General features: G+C 38.2%; 1 protein-coding gene across 3 annotated transcripts in view; it reads left to right on the plus strand.

The window, feature by feature from the left end:
* Positions 1-23,789, plus strand: part of KIF13A (kinesin family member 13A) — a 102,966-nt gene that overhangs the window by 889 nt on the left and 78,288 nt on the right. The gene's annotated exons all lie outside the window — the stretch shown is intronic.

The following is a 23,789-nucleotide window of genomic DNA, read 5'->3' on the forward strand; positions in this document are numbered from 1 at the left end:
ATTCAGCGTTGTTCTGTGAAGTAGCCTATGAGAATATGCTAAAATAATTTTGAAATCTGGCATTTAGTTGTGATGCCCCAGTAAAGAATACCCTTGGAAAAAATCCAAAATACCAATGCACTAGACTGTAAAAATAGATCAGAACAGGAAAAGATTTCTTTCCTTTGAGGGAGTGTGGGGAAAGGCAGGGAGGTGCAGGGGGAATAGTTACGTTGTATGCTCGTGTGTTCAGTTACCTTGTATTCTTATCTGCTCGGTTACCTGTTGACTGCTGGAGTTCAATGGATATGTTAACTGCATTTAATGTCAAGGAATGTGAAACCACTTGAATGGATATGGAGATTTTCAACCTGGCACCTTCCTACTACTTCAGCCTTTTTAAAAAATATTTTTGATTCAGTTCTTAAGAGTTATGCAGAAACTGTAGTGTGAGAATATTCTTTTTTTTGCAAAGGTAGAGTGTCATGCTTTTATAGCTTTCCAGCAGAAAAAGTTGAGACCTTTTCTATTCTTACATGTCCAAGGTGTGAAGGTGCTTCTCACATAACCCACATATTAGAATATAGCTGTAATCACACCAGTTTATTTTACATCCTACTTGCATTGTCTTCAGAACCATTGTTGTGGCTGAAGTGCTGGCCTGCATCTTGAAAGATCTGTGCTTGTTTCCTGCTTCTTTCAAAGATCTTTGTGTGATCTTTTATAAGTTGTGCTGCCTCTCTGGGTCTTAGCAGCTCATCTGTGAAATGGAAATCTTGAGAGTTTTTAAAAACTATTTTGTTTTAGAATGTATGGGGTTTTTTTCAATAAACAGGAGTTTATTGAAGTGTATATCTATCTTCCATCACAACACTGCTGTAATAAGAATAAGAAACTCCTCAAAGTGAGTGGAATTGACAGGTATGAAACATAAAATATACATAGAGTTTATAAAGCAAAAGCAGATTTAAGATTTAAAAACCATTATTTCAATAGACTTGAGAGACTAAGGGCCCAGTAGTTTAACAGAGTCGGTAACGTGGGAATTTTGTGTGTTGTGCACATTGGCCTGCAGATACTCAGTGAGACTGTGCAGTGACTGTCTTTTGAGAGCTCGTGTGTCTTGTGTTTATCAGGCTTTAATATCTATAAAACATATAAATTCTCTTGGTGGGATCTGGCTTCTGTTTCTACGTCAAGAGCAGTGACGCTTGTGTGCGACCTCACCGTCAGCAGCTGTGCTGGCAGGGGATAGCTGTCCTGCTTGCAGCACAGTGTGAGCCTGGAATTTGGCTGGCTGCTAACTCGTGTGTTTGAAACAGCTGCCAGATGTGTTATTGGAAAGAGCAGTCAGAAATACTGATCAGAAGTAACTCTCATTAGTGCAAACAGATAGTTTGGGTGCCTGCTTAATGGCAGACATTGCGTGTAATATGTCAAAATGCCTAATGGGCTTTCTAGCGCCTCATGAACATCCTTAATTTTCCTTCAGTGCTAAACTTCTGGTTTGTATTTTTTACTCAATATAAATAGTTTAATTTCTCATGATGAGAAATGGATTGAGAATGTTCTCCTGTGTGTACCCACCATAATATGTCTGTATAAACTGGCTCCGAATTGCTGAGTAGTTGCTGCTTGTACTTGGATTGATGCCTTGGCAGGGTTAGAGATGTCAAACGGATTTTTGGTTTTCTTTGTGTAGCTTGTTTTCATATAGCTTAACTGGATTTTTCTTTCAGAGCAACCACATTATTGCAAAAATGATTTAATTTGTTAGGGTGATTAATTGGTCTTTCTCTATTCTATGCATTATTTTAATATTCTGTTTAGTCTTACCTTTCCCTTTTTCCATTTTATCTTTTTATATGGAAATTTCCCTTTTCTAGCTGAATGGAAGTACTAGTTTGTACTGCATTTTGGAATAAGAATAAGTAGCCTTCTAAAGCAAATTTGGTTTCCAGGGCTGCTTTTTTTAATTCAGCTGAAGCCAAGAGACTATAGGGTGTACTGAGTAGAATTCAGGACCATGCCCTTTATTTGCTTTGTTCTCTCAGTTATAATTTAAAAGGTACTGACAGAATTTTCTAAAGTAAGATTAGGTAACTCTTTAATAACTATGAAATTATAAAATTTGCTCTTGGAAGAACATTCAAGGTTAGGAAAATCAGATTCCACTAGCTTTGCCTATGCTGTACAGAGTTTTGAATTAAATCTAAATTCAATTGCATTATTTTAATTAGTCTCTAGGCATTATTAAGGATAGTTCTGAACGATTTTAGATGGGCAAGTAATGCTAGTTTTGCAGGTGATGTAAAAGGCCTAAAATCTCAGACAGTGCTGTCATTTGTCCAACTTTCATTATTGTATTAGAGGTAAAGTTATAACCATAAATTAGATCAGGATTCTGACTGCACCTTCTAACTGCTAGACCACACAGCACTCACACCATAACAACACAGCTACAAAATAGTAATTGTTATTAAATGCAAGTGTTCTGTCCTTTTATAAGCTGCAGGCCTGCTGTTGCCCACAGGCACATGACTTCTAGTGTTCTAAACTAATGAAGGAGGAAAACCAGAACGCAGTAAAACTGAACAGTCCAAGTCTGAAAGGCACAGAAAAATCTTTAATCAACTGAAATAATAGGAGACAGAGTTCAAAAAGGAATGGTTTTCATTAGCTGCTATCAGGTATAATCTCTGGTGCTGGCAAAGTTTTTAGAAGTTCATTGTTGGACTTCATACCTTTAACCCATGTTTGGCTTTTACTGGTAACAGTGAAATGTGCTGCAGTATGCTTGTGTGTTCTTTTAGTTACCTCTCGTGTTTCTCAGCCATTTCCTTCCCAAACCAATATAAATTTCCATTTTTTCTTGAGACGAAAGTTTCTGGGAACTCTGATTTTTTTTCCTGTCTTTACCTGGGAACCTGAATTTCCTTTCTCAAAGTACTGTCTTCACAGAAAAAAACCCAACTTATTCTAACTTACAGTTTTTTAGAAATGTGTGTTATGTTTTAAAGCCAATTGAATACATCCTGCTGTCCTGCTGTAAATGTTTGTATTTGGTTGTTGGCAACAAGGTGCAGTATTAAAATGTAACTATGAGATAATTAGAGTATGGAGTCACAGACAATCCTGCAAAATGATTGAGTAATTTTTTACAGTGGAAGTTTCACATCTCTATGTCTGCTAAAGATCTGACTTTACATTACGGATGTTATTTTTCAGTAGGACAAATGAGGTCTTGCTGGGTTAGTTCCTCCTCTATTTCTGATTGTTAAAATATGCTTTCCTTCCTTTCCTTTCAGATACACTTTTTAACACATAGGATCTGAAATGTTTTATTTTAGCTCCCTGATAGCAGTTCTTCATGACATGATTTTTCCTTTAGTAAGCAAAATATTTGTCTTGACAGAAATAAACAAGAACCATGGAGACAGTAGAACTGAAATGCAATTTCATCTGTAGTTTCAGCTGAAATGCAAATTCATTTATTGGGCAATTCATTCCATTAGAGCACAGTAGCCTGTTGCAAACTTTGCCTTAATAAAAATCTCAGAGCAGAAGATAAGAAAGAGGTCCTCAGATTGTAGGACTGAACTCAAAATCACACTTTTTTTTTCTAAAAGTATCTTTCTTGCCTGTCTTAACTCTTTAAAAAAACCCAGCATGTTATGACTTGTTTCTTCTGTCCTCTTTCATCCTCATTTTGATAAGACAAGTAGCACCAAAGCCCAATGCTAACTATAAAATCCCTTTTCTTATAGTATTAAATGACTAAAGATTCCAGAATATATGGGGGCTTTCTCTTTTTTTTTTTTTTTTTTCATAGGTTTAAGCTCTTTAATAAAATAAATAGCTGGGAACAGATGTGTGTGCATCTATCTAGTTTTTGTAGGTCATAATACTTTCAAAGATTAATATCTGAAGCACAGATTTCATCCTTAGACAGCTTGTCCTAAAACTCTTGTTTCCAGTAAACAGCTGTTGCTCCTTCTGCTTTGGAGAAAGCATGGCTTTGGATGGTCTTTAGTACATGATCCTTCCCATGGTGGTTGCAGTGCTTCACAGTTTTTGATACTTTGGTTTGAGTAGCATCAGAGATGAGAGAAGAGCGCTGTTGGAGGCCTTCATGATCATGGTAACTTTTTCAAACTGAAACTTCTGGAAGCTGAAATAGGACAGCGGCTAATTAGTTCCGTATCGGAAGGAATGACCAACCAGATCATGTCTTTGATGTGTGAACTTCAAATCATTACCTGTTGGAGGTGGATCATAAAACAGTAGAAGGCAGAACTTTTATCTTTGCAGGAAGTTGTAAAAGTAATCTGACTTTGACCTGTCTAACTCTCCTGTTAGACATCAGTGCTCAGAATGTGAGCTGTTAGCTTTGGACCTTGGCAGAGGAGATGGATGTGAATTAGGCAATGTGAGGTTGAAAAATGTCATTTGGGGAGGTACTTTTGCATTGCTTTAATCCATTCATGCCTCAGATGCAACATTAGATGCAGTTTTTTAAAATTGCTATTCTAAAATTCCATGTAATTTGGAACACAATGAGGCACAAACCTGTAGTCCAAAATACTGTGTGATATGGCTCTTGGCTCTTAATGAGGTGACCTGAACTGTAAATGCAACATCTATTATTTTACCATGTTTATAAAATCCAGACTGCTGATAGGACCTTGTGATTTGCTCTTTAAATGTGATTGCTAGAAGAAACTACTGTTGGAAGCTGTTGGGATTGTGGGTAAGCAGCCTGTAGTACTTAGCTGGCAAAATTACAGAATAAAAATAGATAAAGTGTTTGAGGAGAAGGAAAACTGTTCTTAGAATGACCATGTTTAGGCAATTGTTGCTTTGTAGCCATTCTGTGCTTTTGGACTACTCAATGCTATGTTCAAATATTTCTGAGTACAGCACAGTTGAATGAGGTGCAGCTTCAAACCTGTCCGATTTTTCTCTTTTGCTATGTTGAAAGTAACTAAGTTGTGGGACATGAAAATATGTGTAAAAAGATCAAATGCTTAGCTTTTGTATTTAAAAGGTACAAGCTATACATATGTTTGCAGCAGCCAGGGGCTGGATTTGAGCTCTGGATTACTAGTCAATACACCTTCAATATGTTGTCTATTGACAAATTCATTGAAATGAATTATGAATTTTAAAAAATTGCAGCTCTCTTAAAACAGAGGGGTGGTTTTTTTGTCCTTTCTTGGGAGATGTCAGAACTAAAGGAAAAGTTTTATTTTCATCTCCTTACCCCCTTAGTGTAAATAGAGACAGTTGTTTTGAAAACAAGATTCTCTGCTCTGTTGTGTGTGTCTAGTAGATTTATTAAATGTGCACGTGGTAAGACGCCAGACTTCTAATTCACTGTACTTTAATAGCTAAAAAACTTAGAGTTAAATGATGCTTGTAAACATGTTGCGACCCAGGTGTGGGTTAGATTCAAGATATTTCAGGAAGTGCCTTAAGAAGTGCTGGTGCTGCAGAACCGGAGCTCAGGGAGCAGCAGTGCACAGCAGCTGCCCTTGCGTGCAGGTCTGTGTGCTGTAGCCGAGCTGGGGTGTGAATCTTGGCACTAAGTTTCAGGGACAAAGTGAATGCCTTCTCGGTCTGATCAGGCCTGCAGGGCAGCATGTGCAGGCAGGCAGCTGCTCTTCAGGCATTCAACATGGTGGTACTTCTAGTAATAAGATTAGAGCTAAATCTTTAAATCGACAAATGCACTTGTTGCTATTGTGTTTGAGACTTTATCAGATTTGAGCTCCTGCGTTCCTCTGGTGCAGACTGAGTAGTGGTGGCTGCCTCTGGCTGCGGTGCCAGTGTCTCCTGCGCGGACAGACTGTCCTTAATGATGAGAAAGTAGTGCAGTGCCTTTGCTTATTTGGCCCGCCCTGGGCATGGTTTGAATCTATTAATGGAAACAGTTACTGCCTGCTCTAGCGAGATGCCAACTGCTGCAGCAGTGCTGTGCAGATGCTCTTGCTTAACTGAGTGATTTCTCTGGTTGTTTGATATTTTGGGAGAATTTCTGTTATTGATTGGAGAAGGCTTTTTAAGGAAGTGTGAAAGTGTTGGCTGGAGACAGTAAGTGCAGCCCTCAACAGAAAGGCCCCTGCTGTGCAATGATGTGCACCACAGGACTCAACTCTTGAGTTAACTTGTGACCCAAAGCACCAGGTTAGCTAAAACAGTTGTGTCTTTGCCTGAAAGTAATATTGCTGTGTGTGTTACAAGAGGCAGTATGAGGTCCATAAGTTTGCTTAGCCAGTATCTGACTTTGTATGTTGATATGAAATTCGTCATTAGAGTTTGAGGTTTGATGGAGCTTGGGGTGATCGTGTGTGCCTTTGTGATTCTTCTGTGTGAAGCTTGAGATGGGTGTTTGCTGGGGGGTGATAGAGGAGCTCAGTAAGTTATCTTAGAATATGAAGGTCAACCAGAAAAATACATTGCTGACAGGAGTTGAAAATCAATGACTTGAGCTCAAGATATCCGTGTTGAAGAGCAGGAGTTACACAGGCAGTTTTCAATGCCAGAGGAGAGTGTCCCTTCATGTAATTTCTCATTTTGGGTGAAAAGTAAGTGGCTTTCTGACAATATTGTGTTTGGCTAGTGTTATCATTTGTAATTCTGGCCTTTATTTTTGATTATTGCCTTCTAATATATAAATAATAGTTTAAAAACCCAACCCTCAGCCATCAAAACATCTATAAATTCACAACCATACCCTGAACCAGTATATTCTGTAGTCTTCAGCCACACCCTAAATTTGCCATTTTGTTACATCCTGAATAGACATGTCCTCACATACATACTTACCAAATACTCCTACATAATCTTTGGATAGTGTGAAGTTAGTGGCTTGTAAGGTGGAACTTTTTCAGTAGGAGGTAATTTGAATGTTCTGTCTCATTTCACTTGGATCACTATAGGGAAATCTGTAGTCACAGCCCCTCATTAAGTCCTTAAAAGCTTATCATCCTATAGTGACTTATTTGTTACTTATCTGTTGTAACTCAGGACAGAAATTTATACCACAGGTACTGTTTAGACAAATCAAGCCATATATATTTTGGTGCTTATTAATGGTACAGGGCTCATTTTGAAGGGCATCAGTCAGCACAGCAGCAGAAAGGTGTGCCTGAAAGATTTCTGTGTGCTTGTGTTAGTGTGTGGTAACTAGCATGGTTAACGGTGATGCTGCTGTAGATGGGTGCAGAAGGGCTCACTGTGCACTAGCAACAGGTTCTGTACTCAGCTGTTTCTTAAAAACTAGTCTCCACCAAGCCTGTGCTGCTGCCTCTTCATGTTCAGTAACAGCATAGACAGCAGGCTAGTAGTGACTGGAGATTCATGGTGTCACTGCATCTTCTTTTTGCAGTGTGTATGTATATTCCAAGAATTTTAAGCATTTCATAAACATGAATCAAAGCAGCTGCTGTGGCTGGAATGGCATGCTTATCTCTGCATGTACTTAGAAGATACTGCTCCATGTGTTTAAGAAGTGCCAGGGTGCATTGTGAACTGTAAACTTTCTATAAAGTAACTTGATGCCTTGTTTTAAAAACACATTGCTATAAATGTCAACACTTGAATATTTTTTTCTGATTTTTTTTTGTATTAGAGATATTTTAAGCTTACAAATACAATGAAAAAAATACACATCATGTTTCATTTGTTGAGCTTGCATTTTCTTAGTTTATTCCACAGTCTCTTTTTAAACACAAACGTAAATCCCGATTAAATGGTGTACAAAAGCCTCTAGACAAGATTAGATTTTCTTCTCGTGTAAGGCTTCAAAATTCTGAATCTTTCTCTTGAGCTACTGAAATAATTTTTCTAGTGTTAAATACTAGTATGTGGAGCAGTCTGTTTTGCTTAGTAATTCTTACATGATGACAAGGAACAGCAGATCTTAGATAAGAAACTGGAGGATTTGATACTTCTTCTCATGTGGTTTCCACTTTCTGTCTGACTTCATTATTAAATTCATGTCCAATGTAGCTGAGGCGGCTGCTCATAAACTTGCTTCTTTCAGAGTTGAAGCAAAAAGGATCATGCGAGGTGGAAGGGGTAATTTATCTGCTAAACAAATTGACTTCCATGGTTACTGGCACTGGCTGCAATGTAATTTTTAAAACTTCAGAGTTCTTATTCTTGTTACTTTAAATTCAGTTTTACTTTGTGATTCAAAAGCCCAGGCTTGTTTTACAGTTGACAAGCTTTTCCAAAAGATAAATCAACAGAGCATTCCAGTGGAGGCACAGAGCTGGTGGAAGTTCTACTGGCAAAGCTGCTTTATGGCCCTGAATGTGCAGCGTCCTGTTCTGCTTCTTTGTCAGCATCTATCAATGTGAGTTTTTTAGATATGCAGTGTGATGCGAGTCTGCAGTGCTCCAGACTTGTTTTGGCTCAGTAGTGCCACCTCCCTGAATGATGCAAGTCCTAAACATTTTGATGGGTTTTGGTATTTTTTCCTTCCTGTCATACTGTGTTGTCATTCTTTATTTTGAGATACTTCTCGATTTCTTTTAGACTTCAAATACATTTTCAGAGAATTTTATCTAACAAAATCAGACTGAAATAGAAATTGGCCCGTTGGTAAAAAAGAGAAATGTTCATTTATTCACTGTATGTAGCTGAAGACATTAATACATTACTTATGTATCTTCTAAATGCTCAGCTGAGTTTGAATATGTTTTCTTTGAAGAGACCTGTGCAGTTATGTAAAGGGAGTAAGAGCAGAATATTTGCAGACTTCCTGCACTTTGCTGTTTTATTACATTGAGATAAAAATATGGTTCTGAAAGTTTTGTTTTAAGTGTGTAATGGACTATCATACCAGCACTCATGTATTGCTGTTCCAGAGCTTCTTTCTGGGTCTACAGCAGATATGCTATTCTGAAACAAACTCTCTGGAGGCAAGCTAGTATTTTCCTTAGTGCCTGTTACATTTAAAAAGAAGGAACTTCTGAATAGTTCTAATTCTTCTGGTGTAAATCTAATCCTTGTACCTGCAATTTTGGTAGGAGTGCCCTTGAGAAATGCTGCTTCAGTGTCTGCAGAGAAACTGACACATAAGGTAACCCAAGAGATAGCTTCTTAATGGATTTGCTGCTGATGTGGTAGAACATATAGGGAAAGGATACTTGGGAGCCAGGACAATGAAAGGCAAAAGAGAGCTGCAGAAATGTTTGCCCAACAACATGATGAAACTCTTTAAAATACATGTTGGAGAAAATCAAACCAACCAACAACCTCTCCCTGCCCCCTCGCAAAGGAAAAAAAAAAGCTTCTTTTCATCTCCCTGAAAACCTGGCATTCTCTGGGGTGGTACTAGTCTTCATGGGTGTTCTGGTTGAGATCCAAGCTGAAAACAAAAAGGAAAATCAGTTATTGTAAACAGACCATTGAACACTGGGCAGCTTGCTATGCAGCTTCCTTGTCAAGAGCTTCCAAGTCCTTTGAATGTTTATTGTTTGAGGTGTTTATAACATTGTAGCTAAGTCCATGGCATGTTTTAGTGCATGGCTGTAATCCATACTTTAACACTGAATTTTTACTGTTTATTACATTAGATGTCATGAATGAGAACCTTGGTAAATTGACTGTGAAATAATGTAATGAGAGAGAACTTGTGTGTCCATCAAAAGGACGACGAAGTGTGTTTGAAGATGGAGCTTTTAAGTGTTCTTCTCAAGTCCTTTTCAATGGAACAGTAACTTGAATATTTTAATAAATTTAGTAGATGTTCTGTCTCTCTTAGCACTGCAGTTCCGTGACTGGATTCCTCTTTACTGTCAGAATTGCTGGGTACTGAAGGAGCGAGATGTCTGACTTCTGCATGGTGAAAGCTAGAAGTTAGTTCTTGACAGTTCTATTTTCAAGTTCCCAGCAGGGTGTGGTGGATGAAATACTGAACCTGGATAGACATCAGTCTAATCTCTCCTTCCTTGTTTACTCCTTGGGGCAGGCTGCATCCTCTCAAGTAGTTTTTGAAGTTTCAGTTTCAGCAGATGTGAATGTGACAGTGGCACTCTTTCTGTCAGAAATGCTAATGCTGTCCTTGCTGTCATCTACACTCACAGAAGTTTTGTGTGTGCTCTGAGGAATGTGGTGTATCTCTGTTTGGAATTTCAGGATGTCCTCTTGCAACTTTGGGCTAGTTTAAACCCAGAAATGCAGACTGGTAGTGTTGAGCAGGCTGAATGCCCTTAATGTTTTGCAAAACACGTGCGTTTTCTGAATTATGGTTCTGGTGTGTGGTCTGACCTATACTATTGGTTGCTATTTCAGAATTTCTTACCTGAATGAGGAAGAAATCCATGGCTTATGTGCAAGATAGATTAAATAGAGTTTGAGAACACTCTTGTACTCACATGACCAAGGTGTGAAACTAGTTTCATTAAAATCTCTCTAAGCCAAATTGATCTTAATCTGTCATCCTTTGTCTAGGAGGTTGTTGTAGGATGACTTCTGAAGGATCTCATGGTTCAAGTGTTTTTCTCAAGGTATTGGCATCTTCATCATGGTTCAAAAAAGAGAGGCAAGTGAGCTTGTCTTTCCTCAGATGGAAGAGGGAAAGTAAATGCTGGGTCTTTGTGGATTTTGAAAGGGGATATTATAAAACGGAATTGCAGAACTGAATTTTGAGTGAGGAATTTTTCATTAGCAGTGTGTACCAAGGAAAGAAAACGAAATACTGACAATAAGCAGTCGTTGTGTAGGAAAAAAACCCCTAAAACTAGCTAATTTCATTCATTTCAAGAAACATTCGGAAGTGATAGGAATCTGACAACCTGTTGACTAGTAGCTGTAACGAGCAATGTCAGAGTTCAGTGAGCTCAAAATGTTTGATTTGACTAGGAAACTTGCCCATCTTTTTCCAAATAATGGTGGAAATACTTTGTATTTCAAATACTTTTGTAATTATTATTCTACTTTGCTTCCAAAATAGAAGAAAAGTTACAAATTCTCTGCAGAACTTTTCCCCTTAACAGAAGGAGCAAATGCTACTTTGTGTTGGTCTCAGTGGCATTTTTGGTTGGTTGGGATTATTTTTGTAGTTTTTTTCTCTTAAAGTATCTTTAATCGAAAAGTATTTGAAATGGGATACCTGCCTTAGCTGCTGCTTCTCTTGTAGCATGCTCTTTCAATTTCATGTCTCAGTTTGCAGGTGTAGTAGATGAAAATAAATTAAGCTGGTGTAGAATTACTGATCAAACAACACATCTTAGCCATTTTTTTGAGTAGAATGGTTATTTAGGTAAGAAAGGAAATAGCTGACTCCTTATTACATTGAAAATTGAGAACTGAGGATTACTCTGACTTAAAATACTAGTGATGATGGTCAAAGTGGGAAAGCTACACTGAGGAATCAGTGTGATAAACTTTTAAAATAATTTTGAACCTAATGCTGTATTTGTCAAACCTGAGTTTTGGTTGCAGTATTGCTCCTCACCTACTTTGTTCCTTCACATTCTTATCCCAGTGTTACTAGCCCAGAACTGTTGACCTCATTAATGCTGCTCCCTAATTAATGTAATGCTTATCAGAGTTCAGAACCTGTGTGCCCTTTCATATGACTTTTCAGGGTGTTTCAGACCAATCAGCTTGCTCAGAGTCTTTCTTGTTCCATAATATATGGCTTCTCATTCTCTTCTAAGGATTTTTGTCAACTATTTGAGAGACCACGTGTAATTCTGCTTTATTTCTTCTTGCTTGTTTCGTGTAACTCTCTTCACTATGCAGGCAGATCCCTGGGTGGATCATGTAGGCCCTGGGTTATTTATGGCAGAGATAATTAGCTGAGTTGCAGCTCCTGAAACAGAAGAATTGCGGCTCAGTGTCGTGGAAGTTTAGCTGATAAGCTTTGTGGGGCCTCAGCTCCTCCCGTGCAGAGTCAGATCAGGAGACTCAATGCTGGACTCTCACAGTCTGGGTGTCTAGCAAAGCTTCTTTAGCCTGTGCTGCCCATGCTTTGCCTGGTGTTTGTGGTGGTGCTGGAGTCAAGAGCAATGCCAGGGACAGGGAAGGGCAAAAGGTAGGTGGGTGTGGGCCTCCACTACTGCTCTCCTAGTTCAGTTGCAGTGCAAGATGAGCATATGTCCAGGTAACAAGGCAAAGCTGATGGGGAGTCTCCTAAAACATCTCTGTGAGGACTGGCTATATAGAGACATCTAATGGACACCATGGTGTTGATTTGGTGTTTAGGAATACCTGCAGGATGCTTCTGAGTGTACACTCTGTGATCTGGGATTTTCTGTTTCCAGAGTGGTTCAGCCTACTCCCATCATAAGTGGTAGGGCTGACTGCAATTGCAACACAGATGGTACTAATTGGAACTATAAAGCTGTGTCTAAAGTAATATTTAACGTATTTTGTTGAGTACTAGAAACTATGTAGTTGAAATACTTTGCCAAAAAGTGGGGTAACACTCACAGATTGATTTAAACACACCTGTTAACCTTACTAATTGAGCTGAATACTAATTGAGCTGAATGTTAAGGTTAAAGCACAGTTATTTGCAGTACCAGGAGAAAAGCAGTCATCAGGAAGGAATACATTTCTCACAGTTCTCTCTTTCTATGAAGGAGACTTTCCGTTGTGTAACTGCAGTACAGCATCACTGGCAAACACTTCATATCCCAGTGCAGAATCCCAAAACTCCCTTTTTAACTGCCTCTGAGTGGGTGCCAGCACAGGCCGCAGACTCTCCTGCAGTCTCTGGGTCAGCATGCAGGGGGCTGGGCCCAGTAGCCAGGCCTGATTTATCACCCTGCAGGCTCTTTAAACATACAGAACTAATCTGAGTACTAAAACTCGTAATTTCTGTGCAAGCAGATACATAGATAAAGTTTATGCCTTTTTCTGTTCTCCTCAAGATTAACTTCTTTGTTTTCTACCCTTCATTCTCCTGACCTTCTACCTGCATTTTCCCATGTTCTTTAAAGATAACATGTAAAGTGTTATCTCCAGAAATGATGGTGCTGTAGAATAAAGCTTGAAATGCTGTTAGCAACTCTGCTGCTTACTCTAAATTGGAAACTTTGATTATATTTAACCATCTGTAGTTATTATGGTAGTGTGTGTGTGTCACTCGTGTCTCAGCTCTTTTGTCTTTCTGTGGCTCACTCCTCTGAGTAATTTCCCTTATAGTAAGTACTCATTGACAGGGCTTGGTTTTTTCTAAATCCTATTACTAATTGCTTTGTGTTTATATTTTTGTATGGTAATTGATAAATATCTTTCTCCTGCTCTGAAACATGTCAGGGCTGACAGCTTAATTTGATTTTAAGACATCTAATTCAGAGTTTGGTTGTTTTTTGGGTTTTGGTGGTTTTTTTCTGCTGCAATAAGACAAATCTTGTAACAGAATAATTTCTTTCATAATGCAGCTGTGCTTAGTATACTACTGCTGAATGAAAAGGCCTCTGCATTGCTGCAAGGTGGTATAGACTCTCCTGTTCTCAAATTCTCCTTTTCTTAAACTGGAATGCTTCTTTGCTCACAGTATCCATGCTGAAGCTGTTCCCTTTTTAGTACCTAATCAGATGTTTTCCACTGCATAAAAGGGCCCATGTACCTTCTCTATCTTTAGGCTTTGATTTGTCTCTTTGCCCTTTTTTTGCTTTGTTTTATGCCCTGAGTTAAAAAAAAAAAACCCCAAACCTGGCTGGACTCAATGTCTGTGTTTTTTTTTTCTGCACAGTAAATCTGCAACATGGCTAAAATTCTCACAGGTAATGGCAGTGGGAAGGTATTTCAAAAAGCTTCTACCTTTCAGTGTAACAATACAGTAGTGTTCCACTCTTCGTAAACAAATATTTATAAAAGGTAAACCTGTCTCTGCAGACTGAGATCACTGCTCAAAGAAGATTTTAATGGGGCATTGTTAGCTGCAAGCCAATGAGGGGAAAAAGATTCCAGTAGGAGTTAAAGAAGAATGAACAAGCTTTTAAGAAAAAAGGATTATCATATCTCTAAAATATTTGAGCTTTGGGTAAAAAAGGGTAAAATATAGGCTTTGGGTAAAATTCCATTGGGAATACTGCATGTTGTTTGAACATATGCTTTTAAATGTCAAAGTGTGTATAGAGAGAAACAAATTGTTTAAGTAAAAAAGTATTTTCTGACAGCAGCATGCTGTGCAGGCTGCCAGTCAGAGTTCCTGTGATGGTGTCTGCTGTCAACAAATGTGAAAGTTGCACAGTGTGGGAATCAGTTGGGGAAGGTGATTATGATGACTGACAATCTTTGAGTGAAGCATGTCAGGAACTAGGTAGCCAAGTTGTTGATTTTGTCACTGTGGCCTTTAAACTATGATAGGACCTGAAAAGATGCAAAATCAATTTTTTGTTAATTATTAGAGCCCTGTGAAATTTTAGAGGCTAGATTCTTTAGCACCCTATTTCCTGTTGTCAGTTCATTGTGTCTGTACTGTCTGTCACTGTATCTCTGGGAGCCTGACACCAGTTGCTGTGGTAGAAAAGAGTAGATGTATTTGTCTTTCTTGTAGGAACTTTGACTATGAGAATAATAGTTTTGCCACCAAAGCCAGCACACCACTGCAAATTCACTGGGCAGGTTCTGTGGAGAGAGAAGCTGTTGATCCCAGCTGGATGTTTTTCAGAGCAAAACCCGCTAGGACTTGTTTGAAGCGTGCTGCAGTGTTTATGTGCAGAGCAATGCCTGGAATAAAGTGGTGATCAGAGGTTTGGTGAAGCATGTGACAGGAGTTACAGGAGTAGTTGGGCTGGGCATGCTTTTGTGAAATGTTGGGATTTTGGGGAATGGGACAGGCTTGAATTCAAAATTGAAACAGATTTTTTAATGTTTCTCTTAAATTTACATTTGAACTGGGTTTTGTTTTGTTTGGGGTTTTTTGTAACAAAAGCTGCAAAAGCTTAAATACTTCTTTTCTGGGTTGTAAGTTTACAAGTCAAAAACCAAAAGAAGAATCCAGATATTTTAGTGAGTAAATGTAGTAGTAAGTTGTAGATCTCTGTAGGTTGTATACCAGTTGTGGTTTTAAAATATTGTAAAAACTGGTTTTACTTTGAGCTTGATTTTTTCTTTTTATATGATATTTGATATAATGTTTTTAAAGTAGGCATTATATAGCTCCTATTTTCCATCTATTTGCCAGAAGTGCCTTTTCTGAGCACTTAATTCTCTGGGGCCTCAAAAACAGGTGAAGATTAATCAGTTCTGAGCATGTTCCTGCTGTCAGAAGGATATTTTTCATCATGTTCCCAATTTTCTTGAACAAAGTGTTCCAGCTGTCTTCATTCAGTAAAGATACCATCAATTACAAGTAATTAAGAGGTCAAATCAGATTATGATCTGTGGGTTTTCTTTTTGAGAGGTAAGATGATTAAAATGTCTGTTGTAATCTAATAATTCTGCATATGGCAGATCCAACCTGAGGTAGTTTCCGAAGAAAAAAAATGTATTGTGGATGTTTTTTCATATTGAACATTAAGAGTTTAAAAGGTCAAAATATGAATGGGTGCTGAAATTCAACAAATTGATGAGAGGCCAGATTACTTTGGCTTAGTAGTTAAATCTCTCCCATGCACCTTCTTACTTCTGCCTTTTTGAAATGAAGTGCTGAGTAACTTAGTGCTGATAGTTCCAGGGCTTTTCCACAGAAGAGTGAGTGAAACTGTAGACCATTAACTTGGGATGGGATGAACAACTGACCTTGAACTCAAGAATGTGATCAAGTGGTGCCTTGCCCATCAGGTGAGGTAACATCAGAAGTTACTACCCTTCAACTGTTTTAATACTGTGCCCTGAGAGGTAATGTCAGTGTCAGTGAGGTTCTTTGTGTTTCAGTTAATTTTTTTTCTGCTGTAATACTTAGGTTTTAAATAAGAATATTAAAAAATAGGTATTTTACTGTTGCTAATGGTAGATGGATAATTTCATACAAGGGACAGAAATCTTCATAATGTACTAAAGACTAATAGCTGAAAGTTCAAGTCCAGTGAAGGGTTTGGGGTTGGGAAGGGGAGGCCAGAAGTGCATTTACTTAGTTATTGGAAGAAACTGCTAAGGGAAAGAAGGAATGTATCTGCTAACTTAAGGAAACAAGATAGGTCTTTCCTTTTGCCTTTGATCACCTTGTGCTTCTCCTGTTTCTGGATTGTATGAGATTGGGTGAGACAAGTCGGTTGCCTTTCTGAAGTGTGGAATACTTTGACCTCCTGCTGCTTGGACAAAGCTGGGGTGGTGGTTACCATCTTCTGAGTTTCTGGTATCACAGAAAAAAAATCTTCCTTCTTCAAGGCCTGCACTAAGAACTACACCTGCAAAATTTTCTTTTTTTAATACTATGCCTCAGGTTGCTGGTGGTGTGGAATATTGGTCAATCATGACAACTATAGTAAGAAAAAATTTAAAATGTGAACAGTTTCTTCTGAGTCACAGTATGGGATTTCTCAGGTTTGAGAGAAAGTATGTGATAACACATTTTGCTAATCATCAAATATAAGGTGGTAATTACCTTCTTTTCATTGCCCATCTCTATCAGCTAGGTCCACCTTCTTTTAAAAATAGCTTTTCCTTTGGTATTTGTCTGCCCTGTGTATTTGGGCTCAGCAGTTTAATGAAAGATAAGAATCAGAGATGACTTCTAAATGCGACAAATTGGAATCACTTGCAGGCCGAAGGTTGACCACTGAGACAACCACAACTTTGGACAGAAGTAGTAGGAGGACAAAAAAGCATTGTGTATTATGAGCTGTGTCAAAGGGGTTTCTTACAAAATGTGTAGATGTGAAAGAAAGGTTTTGGGGGAGCATGATAGAATCAAAAGCTGGTAACAGTTCACAAGAGAATTTCTACTGCATTTGTACATTTAATAAGATAAATTAAACTGTTCAAGTTGTGTTTTCTTGGTGTTGATGCTTTTTGATGCCTGCAGTAACATTGCTGTGACTTCAGAGGGAAGGGAGAATGGAAAGCCCACTACAATTGTTGTTAAATTTCATCCTTACTGTCTCCCAGATTGTAGTCCCAAAATTCTGCAATTTGCAAGCAGAGGAGCATAAAATTCTCCAATGTGTATTTAAGATGACAGATTGCTTGAGCAATCCCAGTAGTTTGTCTCGTCTGTTTAAATTATAAAATGACATGTAAAGTCTGAATCATTGTGCAATTAAGTGATGGTTGAGTGATAAAAAAACCTGTTTCCTGAACACTTGCTTCAGAGATGCTCATTCTTCAGCTGCCTCTAATAGCATTAGAGAGGTCCCTGATTTTAGAAATTTATTTTGGTTTCTATACAGGAAGCAGCATATTGCCTTGATGGAGCAGCTTTTCTTTTTTTTTTTTAAAGTGATTTTGGCTCAGTTGATAGACATATCTGAAAAAACTCCACCATATAATTGTGAGGCTTTTTGTGATTGTTATTAAAAACAGGTGCCAAGTAAATAGTCTTTTTTTTTTTTAATGGTGAAAAGGTTCATGGAGATGCTTAGTTGTCTCTCTGAGGTAAGCAGAAACTTTGCTATGCAAGATTGCTGTTAACAAGCTTGACTTTTATTATTGCCAGCTGAACAAGCAGCTCAAAGCAGCTAACAGAATTTTATATTAGTCCTATACCAGCTGGAGTCAGCACAGATGGCAGTAATAGTTTCCATCACAGTGCAAAGATAAATGGCTGCTCTGTTGTGCCGTGGAGGAGTGTTAAATAGACATCCCAAGTAATGCATTTACTAGTACTTATTAAGACATTTTGAGTATCTGTAAGACCAAGTCCTGAATGTTAAATTTCTCTGAACATTATTATGAACTGCCATGATGGGAAGGAAAGCATCTTTTTAATAAATAATAAAACTTACTTCAAGAAGGAAGTGATGTATTTGTAGAGACAAGGTTTATGGATCAGATAGTGAATATGTGCAGTTACAGTAAATTAGAATCATCAGTGTCTTGGATTTGGAGGACAGAATTGCTGTGAAATATTTTCTTTTTCCTCAGCTTGTGGCAGAGGTGCAGAACAGAGGCAAGGTTTTGCACAGGGGCTGCAGGAGGTTGTAAATAGAATGGTCAGTGTTTAGCGTTGGAAGAAAAATCCTGTGATACGAATTGAAGCTTAGATGAGGTGATTTAGTTGGAATTGGGTCAGAAGGCACTGGTTGCCATTGGAAAGGGAAAATTGCTGTAAATCCCTTATCACAATTTTCTGAGATTATGGAAGTAATTTACAGTAATGAAGAATGGATGACTTTTAAAAGCTCTTCAGGAATTAGTTTGAAAAAAAATAGTTCACAAAAGTAACTTGTCTGTTTTGACTTTTTGTGAATGCAAAAACATTTTAAACTTGTGCTCTGAAGAAATACATCTGCTTATGTGTTGTTTGGGGTTTTTTTGAAGTTTTTTTCCAGACTTAAGTGTTCTCTAGGCTATGGCATGGAGGAGAACAAACCATTAAATAATTGCTTTGACTGTGGAGCTCTTTGCAGGATGTGGGTAAAGCAAACAACTGAGCAAACCTGGAGGGCAGAGTACTTTTTCATTGTTCCCAGCCAGGGTCACCAAGCCTCCCCTTACTGTAGGCAGCAGGCAGAATCTCTGGCATCTCACACAATCCTACAAGCAAAACGAAGTGAGCACGTCTTTGGAATAGCTTTGGGTTACAGTTGTTCACCTAAGTTGGTTAATGGGGTGATATACTGGAAGAATATTTCTAAGGTTGAAGTATTTAAGAATTCTTAGCACTTCTTCCACTGTTAATCTAGTGTTGCTGTTGGCAATGAAAAAAGAGTGAAGCCAGGCTGGGTGTAGGTTTGTCTGCTGCTGCTGGGCACCGGAGACAATCAAATGCTGCCATGCTGTGCCTCCCTTCTGGAGAAGAGTTACTGTCAAGGAATAAAATTTTAACTTTGGTTTTATGTTTGTGTGCCAGACTGCCAGGTTTTGATACCAAATTAAGGTGTGTAAGAACAATAATCTTTCCTTTCGGAAAATCTGAGAAATATTTTACTGTGGTGGATAACTCAGGTCTGACTATGAAAGTATGATCAGCATTCATGGATTCCTGAAGGATAGTCGGTGTATAGACTATACTTTTTAATTTTTTTTAATCCCTTCATGTGTGAGGTGTCTTTGGAAGAAAGTTGCTATAAGTGACATGTTTTTCTTAAGAAAAACTTTTTTGAGATAATTTTTAAAATGGGCCAAGACAAGCCTAGTGAGATTTTAGGTTTGCAAAATGTGCTTTCAAGCTTCTGAGTTTGTTGGAAACAACCACATCACCCAGATTTCCCTGTATTATTTTCCCTGCTATTGCGTCCCCCAATTAAAACACACGTTTCCAAAATCTCTCTTGGAGCTGTTGGCTTATGTGTCCCTCTGAAAGCTTAACTAGGAGATAGCTACTCATACTGCAGTAGCAATAGGTTTACTTTGGATGTACTAAACAGCTTTCTGGGACTAGCATTGGATGGATTTTATTCCTTTGGAAAATTAGTAGCCAAGTTACCAAGTTTACCAGGGGTGCTGTCGTTTGTCCATTGTTATTGTTTGTCCCAAACTGTGAAATAGAGAAAATGTAACTTTAAATTAAAGTTCTTGCTGGTTTTGGGGTCTGATGCAGACACACCTGTGGTCCTGTGGTTTTATAGATAGGTGTCTCCCTATGGTGGAAGTACCCTCAGAAGAAGAAATGCGGTGTGCCAGTACTCACTGTACTATTCAGAATTTAGACCTTTTTCCTGAAGTTCTCTGTTGTTTGTTTCTCTACCTTTTAAACAGAGAAATTAACAATCTCTGAAGCTGCTTTTTTTCCCTAGGTCTCTGATTAGCATAGTAAATATTCTTGAGTTGCATCACTTGTTTATACAGGGTTTTTTTATAGGTTTGTTGCATTTCTACAGAGCTTCCCTTTTACTGCAATTTAGTCTTATGTTTGACCTGAAGTATGAAATGTCTGGAAGGGTAGTTCAAGGACTGGGTTGCTATTGAGGCAAGACTCCTGGTTAATTTTCATGCTAATAGTTAGAAAATACCAATAAGGAAACAATTGCTTTTGCTGTTAATTGTTCCTTTAAATGTTCCTTTGGGGCTGTTCCTTCAGGAGGAAGGCACGTGCTTCGATGGAGAATATTACAACATATTTCTACCACTTTTTCTGAGGAGAATCTTTAGGAAAATTATTAATTATCTGTGAAGTATTAATGTAGTGTGAGAAAGAAGAGCTCATCTCCAGTGGCTCACATGTTCAAATGATGCTGAGTGTGCAGTTTTGGTGTTGTTTGTGTTGTGGGTTGAGCATTAATATGCAGTATATACACGTAACATGCCCCAGGACACAGACACATGAGTCGGTTAATCCATGGCATTTCAAGCACTCTGTTTTGAAAGATTGCAGACACCTCGTGAAACCCCTAAAGGTGATTTGTCTATAGAAATAAGACTACGTGTATCTCTGGATGAATTCAGGCTGCATTTCTCATGCTGAAGTTCCTGCTTTTCAAGGCACAATCCTCTGTTTCTCATATTTCTGACAGTGTGTGGTTGGCATATACGCCTGACTTGATCTAAGGTGTATAAGGCTTACACCTTACCCTTTCTGCTCTGGATTCATAAAGCACTATTTCTTTAAGTTCTTGGGAAATCTTGTAGGCAAATACAGAAGGATGATGAGCCTAGCCAACCACTGGATTATCACTGGCACTATTGCAACTATAAATGCTGTGTTACAGTAACTTCTTTCTGCTTGGTTTTGTATTTTCCCTGTGGAACAGACCAGCTGATTTACACATTCTTCAGAGGTATTTTGGAAAAACACCCATTCTCTCACCTTGTATTTCTTTAATGTTGATCCTGTTATATGAAGATATTCTTGCAGAATATGAATTTTAGAATGAATTTTGCAGAATGCTGGGTTTCCCACCAAGATGACCAGTGGGTTACAGCTCTCCCCACACACCCTTATCTTCTGTTCATCACATCTGACTGGACTGTTGCTTTGGAAACCGTCATAATGTCGCAAGTGACTTCATTATGATTAAATGAGGGGAAAAAAAATAGAACAAAAGAGCACATTCCTGCTTCAACGTGCAACTTGGAAACTGAAACTGTCTCACATACATTCTCTGTATTTCAGAGCACTTTTTGGTAACGGCACAGATCTGTCCTGCTAGTCAGTAATAAAGTCTATACTTTGAAATTGCTGATATTTATTTTCTTTAAATAGAATCAGTAATCCACTGATGTAGTTCCAAGGAATAACTGGTTTATACTCTGAAGCTGTGCGTGGTTCTGTCAAAAAAAGAATCATTTAGTGTTTACACTTCATTGTCCATCACAGAGACTTAATTAGTTGTCTTTAACACTGAGAATGTTGCAGTTCCCTGTTCTGTCTGGGAGTATTTTCTATTCATTTCTAGTATCTGTATAAATATTTGGGTTTCTGAAGCAAGTCTGTAACTGCAGCTGAACAGAAGATTATAAAAATGTGCCAGGATGCTGCAAAATTTTTGGCACTGTCTCAGCATTGTTACTGATCTAAAGAGATTTCCATGTATTTTGGGGTTATGTTGGAGGTTTTTTCCTCAGTTTACACTTAATTACTTATCTAGTAAATTTAAGTTTTCAATGCTATATGGTAAATAAATGAAACTAATGACTGAAGAAGAGAAAATCAGCGTTATGGTTTCCTAGACCTGCCCCCGTCTTTTTTCCTCTTAATGCTCTAGAAGCTGTTTCCTGAAGGTTGTGTCTAGTTTTCTAAACAGTAAACTCTTCTGTCTGTGCAGCTTGCATAGAATGGTCAGGAGCCAGATCAGTGATTGTTGCTCAGAGGTGAGAGGGATGGGAACAGGAGGGGACTCTGCAGGGGTTCCCACACTGCTTGGCACTATGGTGTGTGTGCAGTGCTGGTTGGATGTCCTGCTGGTTGACTCTGCTCCTCAGCTCTGGGTCTGGGTCACTCCCTGGAGTCTGTAGTAGCTCACTGTGCTGCTGCTCAGGTGCCAGTGCTTTGCTGGGAATCTCTCTGGGACTGCCTTGCTCTGGGCCTTACAGGGAAGGGGGCTGGCAGTCAGAGCAATCCTGCTCCTGTGCCAAGCTGAAATCACTGACAGGTCTGCGGAAGTTTCAAGTGCTTGGCATGGACAGCTTGATTAATGCTACAACAAGTGAAGATAGTTTGGGATGTGTTTAAATCCAATTTTTTGTTTTCGTTCTTCATTCAACTCTAGTGTCACTGGTTTGTTACAGTGAATGAAGTGGTTGGTGTATGAGATAGTGTTACAGAAACTGGTGAAATATAGAAAATAAGTCAGGTATGAGACACGCTGCAGAGACACCAGACTAGTATTTTTTCTTTGGCTATATCCATATGAACAGCTAGAATTGACATTTACACCCATTGATAAACTTTTAAGTCATTAATACTTTCAAGTAAATTGTCATTTTCTTCCCTAAGTGTCCAACACCTTCTTTTTTTGGCAAAGTGAAATGAGTAAGCCTCTCCTGAGTAATACATGAATTATCTTTTCCATTATCTCTCAGGAAGTTCTGATTGTTTCTGTAACGCTGCGTACTACTGATCTGCTACCTGAGGAATGTGTCCACTCCCTGTTTTGTATAAGTACGTGGCGTAACCATTAATATGAGTCTGTTGTTCTCTTGTTCGTTCTGGAAAAATAATTAACGGCATTGAAACAGAATAGTTTTTGTACCAAAAATTATCATTTTTTCTGAATGTTTATTTTTATCATCTGTCTAGCTAGCTGCAGATAAGCATCTTATCCCTAAGAATCTCTGCAATCCTGTCTTTTTGCTTTTGTGGCTGGAATCCTAGATTAATTACTGAGTCATGGATTTTAATCTTGATGTTGATCAAGACACCCTCTTAGTCATGGTATTCCTGTACTATCAAGGAAAGTATTGATTTATCCAGAAATATGTGCATATATTCCTGAAAAAATCAAATACTGATAGCACTCAGACACAAAGTATGCACTTGTTCAGTTAGAAGTCCATCAGAGTTGTCCACCATGAATTATCATCAGCTAAATAAAAGAGATAGGATGTGTAGATAGGTATTTAATTCACAAAATTCAGATGGGCTTACATTACTGAACATATTTGGTATTTTAAGCAGATACACATTGAACTGAGGCACCGTATTTGTAAGAGGCCAGTTCTTTCTGAATTCTATTTATAGGCTGGCCTGGAATGCTCACATGATGATATTGTTTGTAATCTTGGGTGTTTTTCTTGCCAGTGATGCTATGGCAAAGAGCTTCTCAGTATTTCCATTATACAGTTCTATTTCTAAGCTGTATACCTAGTGAGAAACACAAAGCTTGGTTTGGAGGTTGAGGATGTGACTCCTCTGCAACTGGAATAAATCCTGTCTTTGTATTTTTGGAAGAGTTATGTGATTGCAGTGACTTGTATACATTTCGTTATCATGTTGCTACAACAAATATTAAAACACATGGCAGTTAAAACAAGATCTGAAAAGTATCCATGGAAAAATGGTCAAAGAATAGACAGAAAACTGAAACTGCAATGTTGCAGTTTGTGAGTTCGCTCTGGTACAGTGGAGTTTAATCCAAAATGTTCAAGCCATAAATGATTTTGAGCTCAGTTAGTGAGACTCTATTAAGAATACAGGCCAAAATTAATGTTGGCAATATTTCAGATTTTTTGTTTCGGTGTTGTTCGGTTTTATTAGGTTCACTCTAGTTCATTAGCACAGTGTTTTAAAAAGAAAAACAAAAAAACCCAAACAATAACAACAAAAAAAAAACCCACAAAAACCCACAAAAAACCTA

The sequence above is a fragment of the Zosterops lateralis genome, assembly GCF_965231275.1.
Source record: "Zosterops lateralis genome assembly, chromosome: 1".
Lineage (NCBI taxonomy): Eukaryota > Metazoa > Chordata > Aves > Passeriformes > Zosteropidae > Zosterops > Zosterops lateralis.